This window comes from Plectropomus leopardus, chromosome 8 (assembly GCF_008729295.1).
Source record: "Plectropomus leopardus isolate mb chromosome 8, YSFRI_Pleo_2.0, whole genome shotgun sequence".
Classification (NCBI taxonomy): Eukaryota; Metazoa; Chordata; class Actinopteri; order Perciformes; family Serranidae; genus Plectropomus; species Plectropomus leopardus.
The window spans coordinates 15,572,334-15,592,285 of NC_056470.1; the positions used below are offsets into that span (position 1 = coordinate 15,572,334).

A 19,952-nucleotide genomic window follows, 5' to 3' on the forward strand; every position below is an offset into this window, starting at 1 on the left:
GCTGTGCTGCATGACTCTCAGTCTAGACCGGCAATAACAGCCGCCATATTGTAACATGATCATGGACTGAGTTTGTGAGAGTGTCAGAAAGACACATTTCAGTCCATTTGGAACATGTTTAGCACGACCGGAAAATGGATTTAAATTTACAGTGACACAGCACTCTCTGAACATTTCACTTCCTTAATTCAGTCGTTACAGAATTTAAATCTGGTATCAGTTAGGAAATCCAAAGCACTTTTAAAACTGATGGGAAAGTATGATTTGTTCACCTCTCTGTGATAGTATCACTGGTTGAAATTTTTTATGTATTCCTCCTACGCAATTAACTCACCACTAGAGGTTTTTAAATATACTAGCGCATGAACAATCAAGGACAGTTTTGCCGTTTGTTTATCTTAGACTGCTAACTGGGTTTATGGTATAACAAGTAGGATGAGCTAATGAGAGAAAATAATCAGAATTTAAAAAAAGAACAGCATTGCAAGCAAACCAGTGATTTTAATCGGATGTGATCGATTAATATTCTGCAACTAAAAATGGGAGGTGTTAGGTAGGTTATTAACACAGCAGGAAAAAATGAAATACACTTTTAGACACTTTCTGTTGAGACTTTAAGAACCTTCTGATATCCTCCATAATGCAATAGGTGGTAAAATATTTTTGCAAGCCATAAAAGTCCTTCATAGGAAGAAGGTACCAAAGTAAAGATGGGTAAAATGGATCTATGAATAACCTTTCCATTCTATTTTGGCCCACTGACTCAAATAACGTCAATTTGCGTTTCTATTAACCAGTTTAAACATGCTGAGTTGTGGTGAACTGTGCCAAGCCGTGCCTCAGATGAACCATCTCCAGAGACAGGCCAAAGAACACCTGACCGCTTCCAAGCAGGTTGTGGTGATGTCAGATGAGTTTCATCGTCATTATTCAAAACACAATTAAAGAAACTGTGAGAAGAGTGATACATATTTCACATCAGTTCAAATAATTTAATTCCCTCTGCCGCTCAAAGGCTACCGGCAGGTACGTTTATAAGATTGAATCCTATCTTGCCTGTCAGTCAATGCATCAATACATGCATCAATCAATTTTGTTTGTTTTTATTAACTCTATTGCATGAGATAGGCTTTATTGATGATTGATGATTGGCTCCTTAAGAACTTAAAAACTGTGAATTTCAACCTGATTATGCAAAGTGTGAATTAGTCTGTGAAACTGTGAATACTCTATTTCCTCACTTGGAGAAAAAAGTGACAAAGCATCATTTCAGCGCACTCCATCAGCACTACACCCAGTGTTGGGGAGTATTGAACTTCATGTAATTTAACTAGTAGTTTCACAACATCTTGCAGTAGCTTACAGGAAGTTAAACTATAATCATAGTATAATCAAGTAGTTTAATTACTTCTTTTCTTAGTATTAGTGTCATTAACTACTGAAACTACAACTTTGACCACAATTAGCCAGAAGCACTGGTTACGGCTATTTGTGGAAAATCATCTCCTCTCCTGACTCTGCTCCCTGGATAGGCTGCAGCCAGCTCACCTGTGTCAGATCCTTTTGAGAATAAAGAGCTGGCTCGCCACATGGATGCCTCATCCCCCAAGTTTGTAAACGAACTGTACATTTCCTTTTCCTTTAAATGCATTTGTAGCAGCTTCAGCAGTTTGATTTATTTGCTGTATTGATTTGTTTAATAAATTTAGAGTTTCCTCTTCATGCTCCAAGTTTACACTGTGATTATGTTGATTAAGTTTGTAAGATAAATTGCCTTTGTTGGATTGTTCATTCATTTAAATCAGGAATTATGTCGATATTAATATCCATTGTTCTTCTGTTACCAGATAATCAGTCAAACTACACTAAAATAAAAGATTGGACTGGATCCCCGAGACTTGGCTCATTTGTCCTGATCAACATACCATACAGCTGTATATATTCCTGCAATCCGAGTATCCTAAAATGTAAATCAGCCTTCATTCACTAAATACTCTTCACTATTCTACAAATGCTTGGAGATGTTGTTGCGTCACCTGGGCTCTAGTTTCTGAAGGCAGGTGTCTGACCATTGGACATTGTGTACAAAACCAAAGCTGACATTGCTTGCACCCTCCCAAACATAGTGGGGTGTTTTATTTTTTGGTTTATGGCCTGTGAACAAGTGGGCAATTTTGCAATAAACTCAATTAAATGGCATTTTATGCTGGCATGGGGGTTGTCTTGTTCTATTTTCTGTTATATATTAGTATCACATGTACATTGTCATTTTGATCATTTTTTTCTTTAGTTAACCAAACTAGAATTCTCCCTAGAGTAGCTTTTCTGCGGACCAACTTCTTCCTGTGTGAGGTAATTGGTAGCTTGCGAAGCAGTGCTTCCAAAGTAGACAAACACTGACGACACCTATGCCCGAGACACGGCCATCTGGCGTATGTTCGTGCAGTGCTGAGAGAAAATCTAAAAACTCAAACAACAGCACAAGAAAGCGGTTGACCACAATAACACCAGCGGGCAGACAGAAAAACGTTCACAAGCACGTCATCACTTAAGGACACATCTTCAAGTGGGTAGCTCTGTTGTAAGGAGATGTAAATCCCTGCTGCGCTGGGCTGACAGGCAGTCAGACAAAATCAAGCTAAGCCAGCACATGCGTATGGAAAAGACCTACAATTAGATCAATGGGTGACTAAGAACAACAGAAAATAGCATCTTGACTTTTAATCCCTGCTAATTAAAACTGCAGTCCCTTGTAATGTGTCTCTGCAGCTCACTTCCCAAACTGTAACACACGATGAAATATACATGGTTAAGTAAACAACTGCTCACTGATTCAGAACAAGAGGAAAACATTGGAGTCATGATGAGCATGGAGTGTCAAACATATTGGTTATCATTCACACACTCACACACACAGACAAGAGCGCCCACCGAGAGAGAGAGAGAGAGAGAGAGAGAAAGAGAGAGAGAGCGAGACAAAGAGGTTGAACAACACACCAACATCTCTTCTCTCTGCAACTGAGGCACATCAAAGCCTTCTCCGCCCATTTATCTGTGTGTGTGCCTGTAAATCAAAAGGCATACTTTGAACATGCGCGCGCGCACGCACACACACACACACACACAAGCTCAGACTGCATTTGCTTTGTGCAGCAGCATCCAGGGTTGGGTAAGGGAGGTAAAGGATTTTGCTGTAGACGGGGGAATTACTTGCCTCAGCTCACTCTGTCAGGGAGGAGAGGGGGATGACTGTTTACCCGCAGTGGGTGAGAGAAGGAGGGAGAGGGAGAAAAAGACAGAAAGAAGAGACAGGGAGGTCAGTGCTGTGTCTGAGATGGTGCTTTCTTCTCTGCACGTCACCTATTGCTTCACTTTCACCCCTCACTTGCCCTCGCCGTCATCACTGAAAGGTGACACATACGCACATCTGCCTCTGTCTTTAAAAATGGCTGTGAGGTGTGCGTTAGATAAGAGGCCGGCTGGGTCAATGTAATTAGTTGTAACAGCATGTTCAGGGTAAGATACTATATACAGGAATAAATGCACAAACAAAAATGCACATTCAGAAACCCATGGAGAGGATAACCAAGGAATGCACCCCCCTCCCCACACACACACACACTCACAGATGATCTGTGCATCCCAGTGTGACCATATGGTTTGGCGGGGACTTCCTACCCACCGCAGAGGAAGTGTCCGTTTACAGTGCACAGCTCAGTTGTCCGCCATCACATCCTGTCTCCCAGCTCTAAACGGCAATGCGAAGCCTGCTCGGCTCAGCCCAGTCACGGCTTTGAAGTTAAATCAAGCAGAAAGGAGACACAGTTCACCATACCATGCAATCAGCATCAGCATGAGATCTGGTGCTGCACACGCAACCTCAAACGACAAAGCCGTGGCGACACACAGAGAGCGCTTTATGTACTATAGCTTGTGTGTGAAGCCAGTCTGCTCTCTGTTGGCAGATTCTCGCCTTTCCTGCTCCATTGTTGCTGTGTGATTGACATCCACCTGTCCTTGGGTGGAGGTGATTAGGTGTTCTTACAGCTGGCTCTTTGTAACAGAGTGGATGCTTGTAATAGATTGTGTGTGGAGAGTGATATGATAGGCTGATGATGGAATGATCCAGCTGACATTGACTAACAGTCTGTGGAATACAACAGGGCGGGGTTATTGATGACTCTCTTAAACAGCGGGTATCATTGCCATGGCAGCCCATACATTATCGCCGCACAGCCACACCCCGTCACAGGGCTGGACCAATGGGCGGGCAGCTGCCGTGCAAACAATCCCCGGCAGTGTTGGAATGGTGGAGGGAGAGAGGAGAATGCTAAATGTGCCACTTCATCTGGTGATTGACACAAAGCCTCTTGTTTACCGGCGCCACGGAGATTTGCATCTTTTTACCATTGCCCCTCCCTCTCCTCTTCTCTCTCATTTCTGTTCTTCTCCTCTGCGTCCCCAGCTTCACTCCCACAATCCTCCCTGTTTGTGGCGGCGCTGCATGAAGTGGATATTACCCCACCCTGCTGCTATGATATTGATCAGCCTCCTCCCTCCCTCTCCTCCTTTCTCTCTCCTCTCTTCATAGCCCACTGCATTGATTCCACCTCTCCCTCTGAGCCCGCCAGCTAGGAGTGATTACACACGCTGCTCACACATAGTGATGTGGGCACACACACACACACACACACAAACACACACATTAGAGCCTCTGGTAGGGATGTGGGGATGTGTAGCCTTGCTTTACTTTAAAGGCTATAAAGCTCAGCGACTGCTGCACCAGCCCTGTGAAAACACTGTTTCTTTTCATTCAAGGCAACCAATGACTGCAAGCTTAGCATGACATATTACCATAATAAATATCGTTGTTATTGCATGTTAGCATAGCACATCAGCAGGCTGGCGTACAGCCGGCTGTGCTCTGGTGGTTTTTGTCAGGCTGGTGCTAAAGATGGCTGTGGTAGGGCTTGACAGGTGGGCTCCAGACACCTTGTGATTCTGTGCAGAACCGCACAGAGCTGATACACACACCTTATATGGGCCTGCAGGGCTCACAAGCGACAGACTAGCAGCTAGCCCAATAAAGTCAAAGCAGTTAAATGAGACCGCACAGAGTGCTACGTAGACAAAAGACTTTATCAAATAGCCACAATCAGCTGCAGGAGATTTGAGGTTGTGTTTGGAAAGCTGCACGGCCTCAGTGAATTTCCACACCAAAAGCTGAGCTTGGCTAAACTGCGGCTAAACATTAATTAGTTAAATACCCACACTCTCCTGTTTACCAGACAGCATCTCTGCTAACAATAGCGGCTGGAGTGCGAAAGGTTTTGGATGAGGAGTCCTTGCTGATGAGCTAATGCAGCCAGTGAAAGCTGAAGCCGCAAGAACAACCACTTATCTCTGTGTAACCTCTCTCTGGCAGCGGCAACAATCCAGCAGAGTGTCCACAGAAACAGGCCCGAGATCCCACGTATTATACACACCCTAACTGCCATTTGGCATTTAAATGGCATTTTAGCGTGGCAGCAAACAGTTTGCACCTAATTATGGCTGGTTGCTGCTGTGTCCCGAGTTAAGCGGGAAGTCTCAAACAGCCATCCACACAAGAGCGGGGCTGTTAAATCTGCTCTCTTCAGAATAACCAATACCTCTGCCTTTAGGCTCGATACTGAGGTGGACTGGATGCGAGTGTTGATAAGGAGGCTCTACAGCATGTAAAATGTTAACAGTCCAAACAAAGACAAGAGTGGAGAGCAAGGACAGTGTGAGTGTGATCAATAGTAGTAATCAATATTCTCCCTCTGTACCTTTCACTGTTTGAATTAGTACTTGTATAGCACTGCAATATAACCTCTTAGACAGGCTCAAAGTGACTTTATTTCACTTGTGTGATCTAGTGAGCAGAAAGTCTTAAATTAACCTATATGAAACATTCAATTAGCAGCTTCAAAGAAGCTAAAGCAGTGCTCTGACAAACAAATAACATTACGTCCCATTATCACTCAAAGTAATCTCATATAAAAACACCCTCTAATGATCCAGCGAGGCGTCTTTAGAGATGACGTTTTGGGCCAAAATGACTCCAAGAGACAGTAAGCCATCTGTTAACAGCAAGCTCCGTCAGTCCCCTACAGGTCCTGTCACAAGTCTACAGCTAGAGGAGTGTAAGCACAAGTTGCACTGCGGCAAACACACCGAAGAAATGGGCCGTGTGTTTTGTGTAAGTGTGTGTCTTGGCTCTGCAGGGAGGAGAGGACGTGGGGGTCACTGTCTTTTCAAGGAGCAAACCTGGACAGAGGGGGGCTCAATCACCTCCAACACCCCTCCACACCCTCAGATGGAGGGAGCCTCCTGCACTCATCCTCCAACTCCATTACCCACTCCGACAGGGCCGCACATTAAATCATTCCATTTCACCTGGAGAGGAGGGTGAAGGTAGGAGACGGAAAGGTGGGAGGAAGACAGGTTTTTTTTTCCCCCTGCTGTCCTTTCTAGCTCGTGTGTGAACCCATTCGGACATGCCCACGTGCTGGGCCACCATCAGTAATGGACCCAAATCAGCCCCCTCTCCCATATCCCGCCATGCCTTGAGGCATGAGATTCATCACAAGGACCAGACAGTAGAGGAGAGGAAGAAAGGAGTCGAAGAGAAATAATGTGGAAGAAGACGAGGAATGCCGTAAGATATGAAAAGAGCAAATGACGGGAGCCTATAAAGAGTTATTCACCCTCAAATGGGGAGGGCATTATGGCGATCTATAAATGGGCTGTTAAGCTCAATAGCCCAAGGTTAGCTTGCCGTGATGCTGCAGTCAAAGTCCACACAGCAGACTGTGTTAGTCCTACCATAAACACTCAGCCAGTACCATCTGGGTTGAAAAAAATATATTTAAAAAATGCTGTGATTATTTCAATTAGCTCCCGAGCGAGTAAGAAGAGGAAATTAAGCAGCACATCAGACAAAGCTCCAAACACAGATTGCCTTGCACTGCAGCAGCTTGCCTTAACAACAGCACAGGGGTAGAGGAGAGACCACTGGATAAAGAACGTGGGGATTTGACAACTGTAAAAAAAAAAAAAAAAAAAAAAATGAGGGGGGGGGGGACTTAGGGGAGGTCTGTATTTTCTTAATCATTTCATTAAGATAGTGCTTAGGCTAATTTAACAGTAGGCTTAATAACGCAGATTTTCCTCCCTCTGCTCTGTGCACAAGTGTTAACTGCCTGCTGGAACAAAGGCGGCTCTGTTCACAAACACAACACTGCCAAACTGTTAAGTACATTCCTATAAAGAGAAGAACAAAGAGCGTTTGAGCGTAGCGGGAGTAGAAATGAATACAGCTACTGAGGGGATAGCACAGCTCGGCCCTTTGATGCCAGGAAATGTCTTTACCATCACAGATAGTGTTTATGTTGCTTCACAGCGTACTGTTTAAGATCGAAGCAACAATAAAATCAACTGGTAGTACCATGAAATCTCAGCAGAGATGATGTTCGGGAGAGAAACGGGGCTGAGAGGGAGGGAGATGGGGGTTGAGGTATGTGCTGCGAAACAGCAGACGAGTGAAGGAGATGGTGGAGAATTTTGAGGATTTGACTGGATGGTTTTGTGGGAAGCACAACAGCGGATTTGGGGGTTACACAAGGCAAGAATAATGAAGTGTGCAATGTTTTAGCTTGTGTGGACGCAAGTCACAAAAATGCCCAAACACCTATGTGCAGAATAAATGAAGTGTGTGTGTGTGTTTATGCGCGGTGAAGCATCTCCAAGCCCTCGCAGCTGTGGTTCTCTCGGTCCACGTGATCCATTGGCGGTGACAGACAAGCAAACACAATTTAGACTTGCCCATCAAAGCACATGCAACACCAGTCGCAGCCACTGCGGGTGGAAATGTGACGTACTGAACAGAAAACACACAATCCTCCGTCTGTGCTCAAGGAAAGACCAGTCTAAATTTATCATTACTGCAAATCTGGGAAAACCTGTTTGTCCTGCTTTTCTACCCTTTTTCTAATCTTATATATTTTACTGTACACACAAGCATAGATACTCATCTTTTTGTGCGACAGAAGGTGAGGCTGCGCTGAGTTAATCTCTGGGGATATTGGTGTATTTTATGGTTCAGGGGATTTTTACAAATCTACAAAAAAATTCTTTTTCGACAGTAAAAGCTCGAAGTTGTGAGCCCTTCAGTTCTACTTTGTGTTGGTTATGAAGCAGCTGCAGTGTCTAAAGCTTGATGACATAACTGATAAGAGTCTTGGCTCTTTGGTTTCTAGGTTTAAAGGGACAGTTCACCCAAAAATAAATAATATGTATTTTTACTTTTACTTGTAGTGCCATGTATCAGTTTAGATTGTTTTTATGTGAGATGCTGAGTGTTGCAGATATCAGCCATAGAGATGTCTGCCTTCCCTCAAAATATAATGGAACTAGGTGGCAAACGGCTTGTGTTTCTCAAAGCGCCAAAAATCCATTTGGAAAAAATCAACAGCAATGTGTCTTTCCAGAAACCATGACCCAGTTACTCAAGATAGTCTGCAGACCTTGTTGTGAGCAGTTTCATGTAGGAATCATTTTTACCAAACTACACCCACCAACCGAATCACCACGCAGCAGAGAGCGTGCATCTGCTGCTAGCTCACCCCTGAGACAGCTAACGATACGGCTCAGCCGAGGAGGACGGCAGTGTTGTTTACACCTCGCACTGTCACAAGCGTGAACATGTCATTCATGAGTAGATGCACGCTTCCTTCTGCATGGTGATATGGAAGGAAACGTTGGGTATTGTTTGTTTTTTTTCCGATACCAGTGCCTCAACAGATGCTAAAACAGATAAATACATAAAATGATGTCAATGATACTAAAGAAAGACTTTTTTTTAATTGCAAAGGCAAATCTGAATGTGAAATTGAACAATGTAATACCTTTTAACAATTTAAAGTTTACTTAAATATATAAACACGAATAAATAAAAAATCATGTAATAAATAAAACATAACCCAACTAAAGTAATTTAATATTAAATAACAGTTACAGTACTAAAAACAGTAAAATAATTTTTGTTTTAGTACCATTTGCCTCCTTAACTCAGGAGTATCTGTTTTGGAGCTCTTAAATTGTCACTACAATAAAAATAGGCGGCCCACCTTGACAATCTTTACGAGTCCTTAACAGACCTCATTACACACATAATATGATGCTAAAATGAGGCACCAAATTCTGGTGTGTGTGATGGTCCGACAGACACCGGTTTCTGATACCCAAACCGAATGGTTGGCTGGTATAGTCTGGTAGAGAGAAAATAGTTCCTACATGAAACTGCTCACATTAAGGTCTGTGGATTATCTTTAGTTACCCGGTCATGATTTCTGGAAATAGAATTTGCTGTTAAGTTTTTTTAAATGTATTTTTTTGGTGCTTTCAGCACCACAAGCCGAGAGCCATCTAGTTCCATCATATTGGAGTGAAGGCAGACGTCTCTACAGCTGACATCTCTAACGCTCAGCAACTCACACTAAAACATTTTCGCTTGATAAATAGCACTACAGGTAAGAGGTAAAATATGTATTTTGGATTTTGAGCTGAACTGTCCCTTTAAAGAGGGTTTTCTTGCTCGCATTAACTGACTGGACGGCGTTGTGTTAGAGAAATAACATATGAGAGCCCTAAAACAGAGCAATATTTCCCTTTCATAATCAAAGCACAAGCATATGTGAGTCAGTTGCGTTGCATTAGAAGAACAAGCGTTCAAAGATGGAGAATAGATAAAGCGAGCAGTGAGTCAAGCTGTAGCACATGTACAGAATGTCAGAGGGTCTGTATGAGATTGCAGTGCTGCTGCAGGGGAGCCGCTGGAGATGGCAGCCTGTGGTGATGTTGCTGTTGTTTTAAGGGCTGTGTGAGGCAGCGGGCTTCAAGGTACAAAGTGTCGACATTCCTCAGACCTCACAGCAATCCCTGAAATTTCCTCCTCTCGTGTCTACTCCTCTCTCTGACCAATGCCCTTCATCCCCCCTTTTCCTTCCTCCCTCTGCTCTCTCTACTGGTGAGAGTTAATTTGCACCATGTGTTCTTTAACAGAGAAAGAGGGGAAAAATAGGGCCCTGGTAGAAGCGTGTGAACCCGATACCACTGTAAATCTCCACTTCCACAGCTCTCGCCCCTCCTCCTCCTCCTCCTCCTCCTCCTCCTCGTCCTCCTCCTCTCCTGTTCTCTCTCATTCTTTTTTTATTGGCATGTCACACATTGGACAAGCTGGAAATTACACCGAGCTGAGCTGAGAACCAGCGGTGAAGCACGCCAGATACCCACTTAAGCTGAGAGAGCGGGAAAAAAGTGGAGGGGAAGAGAGGAGAAAAATAGGGGACAGGAGGGAAGTTGGAGATGTAAAGTGGGAGAGGATGAGGAGGTGGGGTAAAATTAGCCGTCCATTTTCAGAGCAGAGGCCAATCCAATTAAAGCTTGACCAATCCACGTAAATGTGTTTAGTGTCTGGTTACTACACTCAGCGCTGGGTGGCCAGACAGAGATTCTCCTCTAAACACAAAACACACAAATACTTCCTCACGACTGAAAATGATTAACAAAGACGTGATGAAGAGGCTCATCTTCGATTCTACGGTACCTACTGAGGAAACCATCTAGCTCCAGTGATTGTATGAACATTAGCCTACTTCAAAGGAGCCTTCACCCTCTAATTTAGCGTGCACCCCCCTATGTAGGAGTCGACTGTTTTCATTTCAAAGGAAGACCTGGTCAGGTAATTAACAGGCTCTGTCATTATTTCAACATTCAACGACCGGGCTGGGTGTCCTGTAGGTTTTCGGAGATCTACCTGCCTTTCTCCACGTCGAAGCTACATTTGTTTTCAGACTTTCCCATCAAAGCCGGTGCCAAAGACGATCGCACGATCGTCTCTTTGCTCCCCTGCTTTAAAGATAAAATGAAGTGCTCCACGCCAGAGCGCTCTGAATTTGCTTCAGATGTTAGTGAAGACATCACAGGAGACATTTTCACTTGTGATGTGCCAAAAAAAAAGAGAAAAGTGTGTGAGGAGCCGCTGAATATTTCAACAACTCGGCAACAAGGGGTGAAATTAGCGCTTGGATATAAATGCAAGGCCCAAATGTCATCTGTCACTGAAAAATGACTTGACAAATCTGCATGCATCTGTGTGCGTGCGTGTGTGCCTGTGTCTTTGTGTGTGTTTGTGTGTGTGTGTGTGTGTGTGTGTGTGTTTGTGTGTGGGAAAGATGCAGCCAAGCCAGTGAAAGTAAACTCAACTAATGAAACTCCTAGGGGGGAAGAGTGGGCAAAAGGCTTCTATGCTGAATAATTTAGCAGAGGCGGGTCAAAGAAGTGGCTATTGATTGAGCTTTTAAAGAGTCTTATGAAAATGCTATGGCCGCTAGCCTGATCCTTCAACACCAACCAACCCCCACTGTCCAGAGGCTGCACCCTCTCCATCTGGGAAGGTAATCACCTCTCATAAAAACACACAGAAAACCCCATTCTGATTTCAGTCTGTCTCTACTTCCCTCTCCTCCCGTCTTCTATCCAAGAGAAAGAGATCATCCTATTGGCTGAACAACTAGTTTCCATAGCAGCATTTAGCTAATGCACAAGGAGGGCAGTGAGGGTGAGAGAAAAAAGTGTTATCTGTCCAAAAAGATGAAAAGAAGGGGATACGAGGGAGAGTGGAAGCGAGGAGCCAGGGGGAGGGTTGGGTAGGTTTGGTTTAATACCCACGAGCGGAGCTGAATACAGCCTCCTGCACTCGCCGAGTCTGAACTGTGTTGTTATCTCAACCTTGCCATTTGTATTGCTTTATTTATTCATCGCTGCGCTGTGCTGGACAATCAATCTTACCTGCCTCCCCAAAGAGAGACAGAGCTGTGTAGCTGCCTGAGAGATGCGTGCCTGTCTCCATCTGATTTGAAAAATGCACCGAGCTTACGAACTGACACCAGAGAGGGACTAGCACTTGTCAGTCTTGAGGATTGTGTCCGCTTAAGAACATGCTTGCGTAGAAACAGCAGCTGCTGCAGCCAGTGACCCCGACACCTCGGTTAAATGACCTAATGTTACCACAAAGAATAGCATTAATAGCTCCACCTCAATGAAATTTCAAGTGTGCGGAGAAAGCCAAGGAGGGAGGGAATGGGGGGGGGTGCATACCTCCTCATGGAGGAGCATTAATCAGCGCGGTCATAATGGGGAAAGTCACCTGATACTGCCAAAGCAGCAGTAAAATATCCTTTGCTCAAAGGGTCTACTCACAGCCAACTGTGAGGGGAGGAGAGGGAGGGGGCTATTTGTCAAATAAATGGAGGTAATCTGAACATGATTTGGTTTGTTCAGATTGAAAAAAATGATTCCACTTCATGTGTTAGTCGGCTCCAGCCGACCACAGTTAAGACGTATAATGTCAGCAACAATTTCTGGTCTGTTTTCCTTTCGCAGGTAAGTGACAATGAGCAGCCATTCAGCGTTTAGTAGCTGTTGTGCGGCGGTTCTATTGCTTTAAGGCTGCTGCTCAATGGGGAACATTACAGGCAGAACGCTTCAATCAAACAGCTTGCGGCGGCTCGGCTGGTCGGCCATGTCTATAGATGCCTAGATGCCCTTGTCAAAGCTGCTTCCTCACAGAGTGCAGACACTTAAGTCAGCCCCACAGAAAACGGTGAAAGGCTGCACCTCCACATGTTCATGTCTGTAAAATGTACCAGCTCACTTAAGGCAGCTGAGTGGACCGTGGAATGAAAGGAAGAGCTGAGGATCACACAAACACACACACATGCACATACGCACACATACAAAATTGCCCCTAATGAGGGTAGCGCCCCTCTCTCAAGAGACGGCAGCGGCTGCTGCTCTACTCGATAAATATTAACAAGAAGTGCGACTGATGGCGGTGCTCCCTGGTCCAAAATTTCATTTCAAAAAGTTCGGGGGGGGGGGGGGGGGGTGGGGGCTGGTCGCGAAGGGAGAAATGGGAAGATAAAAAGAGGAAACTCAGCCTTCTAGGCAGTGACAAGAGACAAGTGATGCCTGTCTAGTCAACCTTCTACTATCATCTCGGTGGCTCAGCACCAATCACAGACTTTGTGGAGAAAGAGACGCACAGGTTGTGTGTTACAGTCTGACGTTTCTCCTTTCATTGGCTCGCTGCTGCATGCATCAGAGCACTTTGACACTGCAGCTTTACATAGAGGCAGGAATCTGGAGAAGAATCAGAGGCACGGCAGGAACCTTCACTCACCAACACCACACTGTAAATTAAGTGTTTTTTTAGTTTTTTTGCACAGATCACAATATGCACAGACAAGCTAGCCCCGAGCTAATTAACGCATGGATCTCATTGTTAAGCTAATTCTCAGCACTTTGGATTCCATTAGGACTGTACTCATGATCCACAGAAAACCTAATAACTGCTCATGTTAAGCATGCGTATTTATGCACATATATTTGCATCTTTATCAAACAGTTTTAATTATGGGCTTTGAAAAGGTGGCATTTTCCAAGGCTGTATGATAAGCACCAGCTAAAACCATCAGGAAACAGTTGTGTGAGATACAATTACCATTTGGTATGTGTGTGTGGTGGAGGTGTACACATGCTGTTTACATGACAACTGGGAGCGCTACGCGGTTATATCCATCCAACACAAACATACATTTGAATACACATGTAACCACACATGGACGGTGAAAATGACCCGAGTACGCACTGAGAACTGTGAATGTTTGGAAGTAATCAATGATTTTTTTATAAGCTGATCACACAAAGTTTAACATCTTATTTGTATAATTTGAACTGAACTGAACTATACGGCAAACTCTATTATAGTGCTAGAAATAATTGCACCATGTTGCAATGTTAATCGAAAATGTAGAAAACTACAAATTGCTGTTTTAAATCATTAATTTTCAAGCTTTCTGCTAATTAATTGTTTTGGCTTCCCCATCAATCGTTTAAACAAGTTTTAAAACATAAATGAGGTGATATCTTTTGACAAAATCTTAACAATTTTTTTTTTAATAAATGCAGGGCTAAGAATAATTTTGAAAGATATCTTAATCATTTCTCTGCTTTGTTTTAAAGTTCCAAGTTAGTAAGTGAATATGAGGAAAGGCTGATACAATAAAAATAAATGGTAACAATGCGAGTGAGCAGGATGCCTTTGATTGTTTTTTTGTTTCTTAGCATCAGTTAAAACTATTTACCATGTGTATTAGTGCAGAAGCTAACAACTATTTCCCATTAATCTTCCCATTACATTCTCATTTGTTCAGGTAATGGTTTTGTCAATAAAATGCAAGAAAATAATGAAACATGCCACGTGGCTTTTTTTGCTTACAAGTATTACTAAAACAATTATGTGATCATCAAAATAGCTGCTGATTCACTTTCTATCAATGACCTAATTGGTTAATTGACTTATTGTTGCAGCTCTGGAGTGTATCCTTGCTCATTAGGCAGCGAGAGGTCACACGACCCCACGTGAACAAATCCTGCATGTGAGATGTTCTGCCAAATGCTAATCAATAAGAGCTAAGGTTTATAGGCTATTATTTTTCTTTTCCCGGCACATCTTTTGTTTTAACACGCTGCATCGCTTAGAGTGACAAAACATTTATTACTTTCTGACATATGCAGTGTGCCTGCTATTTGCCAGTGCTAGAAGCCTTAACACGCGCGTGCATGCACAACATATCACAGATTTGCATACACACATCTCACAGTGCAAACAGAGCACGCTCAACCTTGAGATGGCTATAACCTTACACGGTGATTTTAAACTGATGCCAGGGTGAGGAGCACACGATGAAAACCAGAGGACACACACAGTATACCAGCTATATGACAAAGAAAATCTCAAATCCTTTTAAGCTAAATTGGACCTGCAACATATGAGATGGTCTCCTGGCAAGATAATTGCATTGTACATGGCATCTAATTAAATGTCCATAAGCAGGGAGATCCAGGAGTAGAGATGTGTGTGTGTGCGCGACAGAGATGTGTGTGTGTGTGTGTGTGTGTGTGTGTGTGTGTGTTGGTGTACTGGGCTCCTCAATCCTGCGTTCCCGGAGGGAGAAGCGCTGCAATCACTCCATTAGCGAAAGAGGGAGGGAGAGAGGGATGCTGGAGGAAAGCAGAGAGTAGGAGAGAGGGATGTGGGGAAGGAAGAGAAGGAAGGGAGGGAGGACAGAACACAGCTGACTTGGCCAATAACAGCAAATGAGGTTAGATAAAGGCAGGGGGGGAAGAAGGGGGGGGGGGTCAATGAGCATTGAGGACATGGACACAATGACTAGAACATGGGCTGGGAGGAGCGAGGGAGGGAGGTGAGTGACAGCAGATAAAGAGGAGTGTGGGGATGAGGGGGGAATGAAGTGTAGAAACAGACAGATGAGAGAGGGAGAGGCAGAGAAATGGAGACGGAGGAGACAATCGAGGTAAGAAAAGCAGGATGGATTGGGGGAGCCAGGGTCAATGGGCAGATATGGCTGCAGATTGTTCAGTGCTCAGTCGCTGTCAGATGGCTTATTGTCTCACAACAACTCACACAGTGTGCATGTGCAGTACTGCACCAGATGTACACACACTGCATGAGCATAATACAAGTTACATGTAAACAAAACACACACACACACACCCACACACACTAGACACACGTCCACAGTTGGCTGACTCACTGCATTACTCTCATCAAATATAGATTGTAAACACATTACAAGGTCATGACACCGGGTGTAAACTGAGACTAGCTCTTGTGGGGAAACACACTGGAGGATTGTTGGCCCTTAATTGACGGAATTGATCACAACAGAGGGAATAAAAGCCAGATTTTTTTAAAAATGCATCTTTAAACACATTTTTAATGCCTAGTTCTCCGTGCATCTGTAAGTACCAGCTCCCTAATCCACTCAAATGCACATTTTATGTTGAACTGTTCTATCATATATTTCTCCCACTGTGCTTTTATTGTACTGCTTAAATGTTTTATCTTGTTACGGTGCCGATGACGTCGTAGCCCTGATTTCTTCTGGCATTTTGGGGCTTTTTTTTTAAAAGAATAATGAATTTGTGACATATTCATAATTGTGTTAAGTTTAAAGATTCTTTTACCTGTTATAATCGACAGACCTTTAAGGTTTTTTTCAACGTTCTCATTCATGTACTATTCAAGAAATCGATCAATCAAGGTGTCCTATTGAGTTTTGCAAATCATTTTTACTATGGTTGTTACATATATTCCATCTCTAATAATTTAATAATTTAAACATGAGCAGGAGAGCATCAGTAATTTACTTGCTGAATTTCTACGTTTTGTTTCAACTCCTGATTTTGTTTAATTCCTCCAACAGTTAAAATGGCGTCCTACTGGTCACCTCTGTATCTGGGCAGACATTTTAGGTAAGAAGGCAGGAGGCTGAAATCTATATGGCTGGATCAATATGTCACAGAGGTTACACTGGGCACCACAGCTGCCACTGTTGAGTACACAAACTAGAGAAACTGATGTGAAAATGTTCAAAATGATCCCTGTAATGCTTCGGAATGGATTTTTTTTTCTGCATGCGTTATAGCTGAATGACCGTGTGTGCGTGTGTGCGTGTGTATAAAAGCAACGGGGAAGCACACACATGCAACAAGACTAGTCTCAGAATCACAGCGAGAGGAAAAAAGATATAGAGACACTGAGAGGCGGGCTTCAATCCTTGTTCTTCCCCACGCAGCAGAGATTGATGGCTGCATTCAGGATTTCTACACACCACTAATTGGATTCACAGGTCATTAGATAAAGTACACGAGTGAGACTGTTACAGCCTAAAGACTAAGGGAGAAGAGAGAGAGACAGAAAAGAGGAGAAGGGTGAGAGACGGGCAGTATTGATGAGGTTGTTTGGTTCAGGACCAATGAAATTTCCTCCCCCTCTGCTGCGCCTTCCAAAGCCCTGTTCCCCCACACAGAGGGGGGTTGATCGATAATTCGTGCAGCAAAAAAAAGTGGGGGTCGAAGACAGAGGCAGGGAGAGATGAGAGGGAAGGAAATAAAGAGAGTGACGTCTAATACGAGCTTCACTTACATGGATCTCAAGTCGCCTGTTGTCTCTCCTTTTCAATATATTGTGGCGAGAGGAGGAAATGAGATTACACTGGCCATTATGTACCACAAAAGAGCAGGATGAGTGTATGATTTTGTTTTTTTTTCCCAGAGGCACAAGTCTGTGCCCCAGTTTTGAGAGCAGGGTGACAGGGTGGATTCAGTGCTGGCCGGCTGGATGGTACTTAAAACATGTGCAATTACAATCTAAATCAGCTATCATCCTGAAAAGAGGATTTTGCGTTGGTGTAGTAAATAGAGATTACGAGTTTTCAACGTGGCTAGCGTTGTGTCAATATCTTTTGTGATTGTGGTGACAAAGTATGCTCATTGAAAAAACACTGTGCATGTTTAGAGAGCCAGCGGGGCTTGTTGTTTTAACATAGGAGGACAAGGGTACAGTCTGCTCAAACACATACAGGCATGCAGATGGCTGTTCATTAATTACAGATGGATTGGGGGGGAGGGAGAAACAGAGAGCGAGCGACTGAGAGAGAGAAAAGAGTGAAAAGAGAGAAAGAGGGGTCAGCTAATGGAGCCAGTTTTCTCTCTCTCTCTCTCTCTCCCTGGACAATTACCTCAGTCTGCCCTGGACCTCTTCTGGCGCTCTTAATCAAGGTGCAGGTGCGTGGGTTTTTCTGTGTGTGCGCATGTGCGTGCACAAGGAGGGGTTCCTGCCGTCCTCAGCACTCTCTAGAAGCAATCCGATTAAAGCCCTGCTGCTATGGGGCCTGGCTGTCCTCCCCTCTGTGAGGCCTCCAGCTCACCTTAAAGCCCCTTCTACACACAACAACTGCCCTTCACACACAAAAGTATTCACACATGCCAGTGCCAACACACCTATGTCAACTGCACACACACACATACACACAAGTACACCTTTTCCAAAATTGGTGTGTGTGTGTGTGTGTGTGTGTGTGGCCTCTGAGCTGACCTCCCATCATCACCCTGGCTGTTGGCAGCCATTACTTTGGCCCCCTGGGGCCTGGCCGCCCCTCACCGAGCCCTCTGCACTCTGCTTAGACAACCAATCTGTTAAAAGACAGGCAACGCTCGCTCTAGCAGGGTAAGATGCTGCTTCATTTGGCATCACGGGCCCATCGATTACACGTTCTTTGCACGTCAAAGTCCCTTCGAAAAGGAAGTAAGAATATCTTTTAATTCAATCCTTTAAATTTGAAGCCCCTACCAGAGGCCCCCACTATATGATATGATCATTATCACGTTAATTAGGTAACGATACAATATTCGATTTTAAACATGTTGTAATATGCCCAGTACTGCGGTAACATTTACTGTTATTTGTTCTGTTTTTTTTTTTTAACTGCAAATTATGACCACAAAGGAAAACTTTTCATGTCAATATCTGATCCGGTCTCTTCATCTCACTTCGATCATTTCTACTGCAGCAAATTATATCTCGTAGACTGAAAAAGAAATTGACGGTGTTTTTAACCAAAAGTTTAATTTTTATTTATAGTATTAATAATTTACATAATTAAAAAAAAAAACTTGGAGTTCGAGTATTGGGATCGCAATTTTTCACCCCACCTTTATTTCTCAATTTTAGATCAGGAGGAGGAGGAGGGAGAAAAAAATTAGACATATAAACAAAGGTTTTGCCCACTGATATCCAAACACACATCTATCTCTCTCTCCATATTGCTCTGTGAGCAATGAGATGCTCTTTTATTTGACGCATGTGGCTAGCTAGTTGTTGAAAGTCTCATTTTATTGGATGACCTTTTGTAAATGCTCCTGAGTGCAGGATGTGTTATCAAGCATTTGATACTATTTTACCTGCTTTTACAGAGACAGAAAGGACAAAATTGATGTAAAAATACTAACAAACTGATTTTAAATATATATATATATCTATATATTTGACTTACAACAAGTGAAAAATTATCAAATAAATCAGGGACTTGGGATTAAAACTTGTTGTATTTTTCATTTCATAGGGACTTTAATGCGGTCACATTACTGCAAACCTGCAAACCTGCAAAGAAACGTGTTTCATTGGCCATTCATGGCAGTTGGAAACTAAACAAAAGGCCAATTAAAAACAATTGATTTCAGCTCACATTTGGTGAACTTTGACCGGCAGTGAAAAGAAACATTTGTTTGGTTGCACTGACTTCTGAGAAAAGCCAGCCATTATTACTAGATGTGTAAAAACTCCAAGTTTGATAATACAGTACATTAAAGTCATTATTGATTTTTATTTATTTTTTAATAATTTGAATGGCGTGCGTTTAACTGAGACAGGATTTCTAAAATTGTGCAGGGAGTCTTTAAAGTCGACTACAGAGTAGCAAATCTAACCACATCTCTCAAACCTTGAGGTTACATCCCTTTTCATCAGCATGAACAAAGACAAATCTGTCGGGTGAACTCAAATGCAACTTCCCCCTTTAGCAAACAGAGAATGCAGTGTGGGAAAATCAATTTGTCTGTGTGCGAGTGTGTGTATGTGTGTGTGTGTGTGTGATACATTTTCGGTGTCCCATTGCAGAGAAAACAAGCCCCACTTCACTAAACTGACTGAGCCTGATGAATCAGCCATTCTCTGTAGCAAATTAAAAACTAATTTCTTTCTTTATTCAGCAAAAGAGGCAATTTGGCCACATTAGGTTGTAAAAAAATCAATTGAAATCTGGTGACGGTCTCCTTCATTAAATCAATTAAGTGCATCGACAAACATCTTTATTTCCATTACAAGCATTATTATACTGCCAGTGGATCGCAAAGGTGGTTAATATTCAAGCCTGGCTCTCAGAGGGATTTTTATTTTTCCACAAGACCCTTTCAAAACAAACCTCAGGATACAAACTGAT

At 43.2% G+C, this 19,952-nt stretch overlaps 1 protein-coding gene across 3 annotated transcripts in view; it reads right to left on the reverse strand.

The window, feature by feature from the left end:
- The window catches only part of rerea (arginine-glutamic acid dipeptide (RE) repeats a), a 152,647-nt gene that overhangs the window by 60,014 nt on the left and 72,681 nt on the right, over positions 1 to 19,952 (reverse strand). The gene's annotated exons all lie outside the window — the stretch shown is intronic.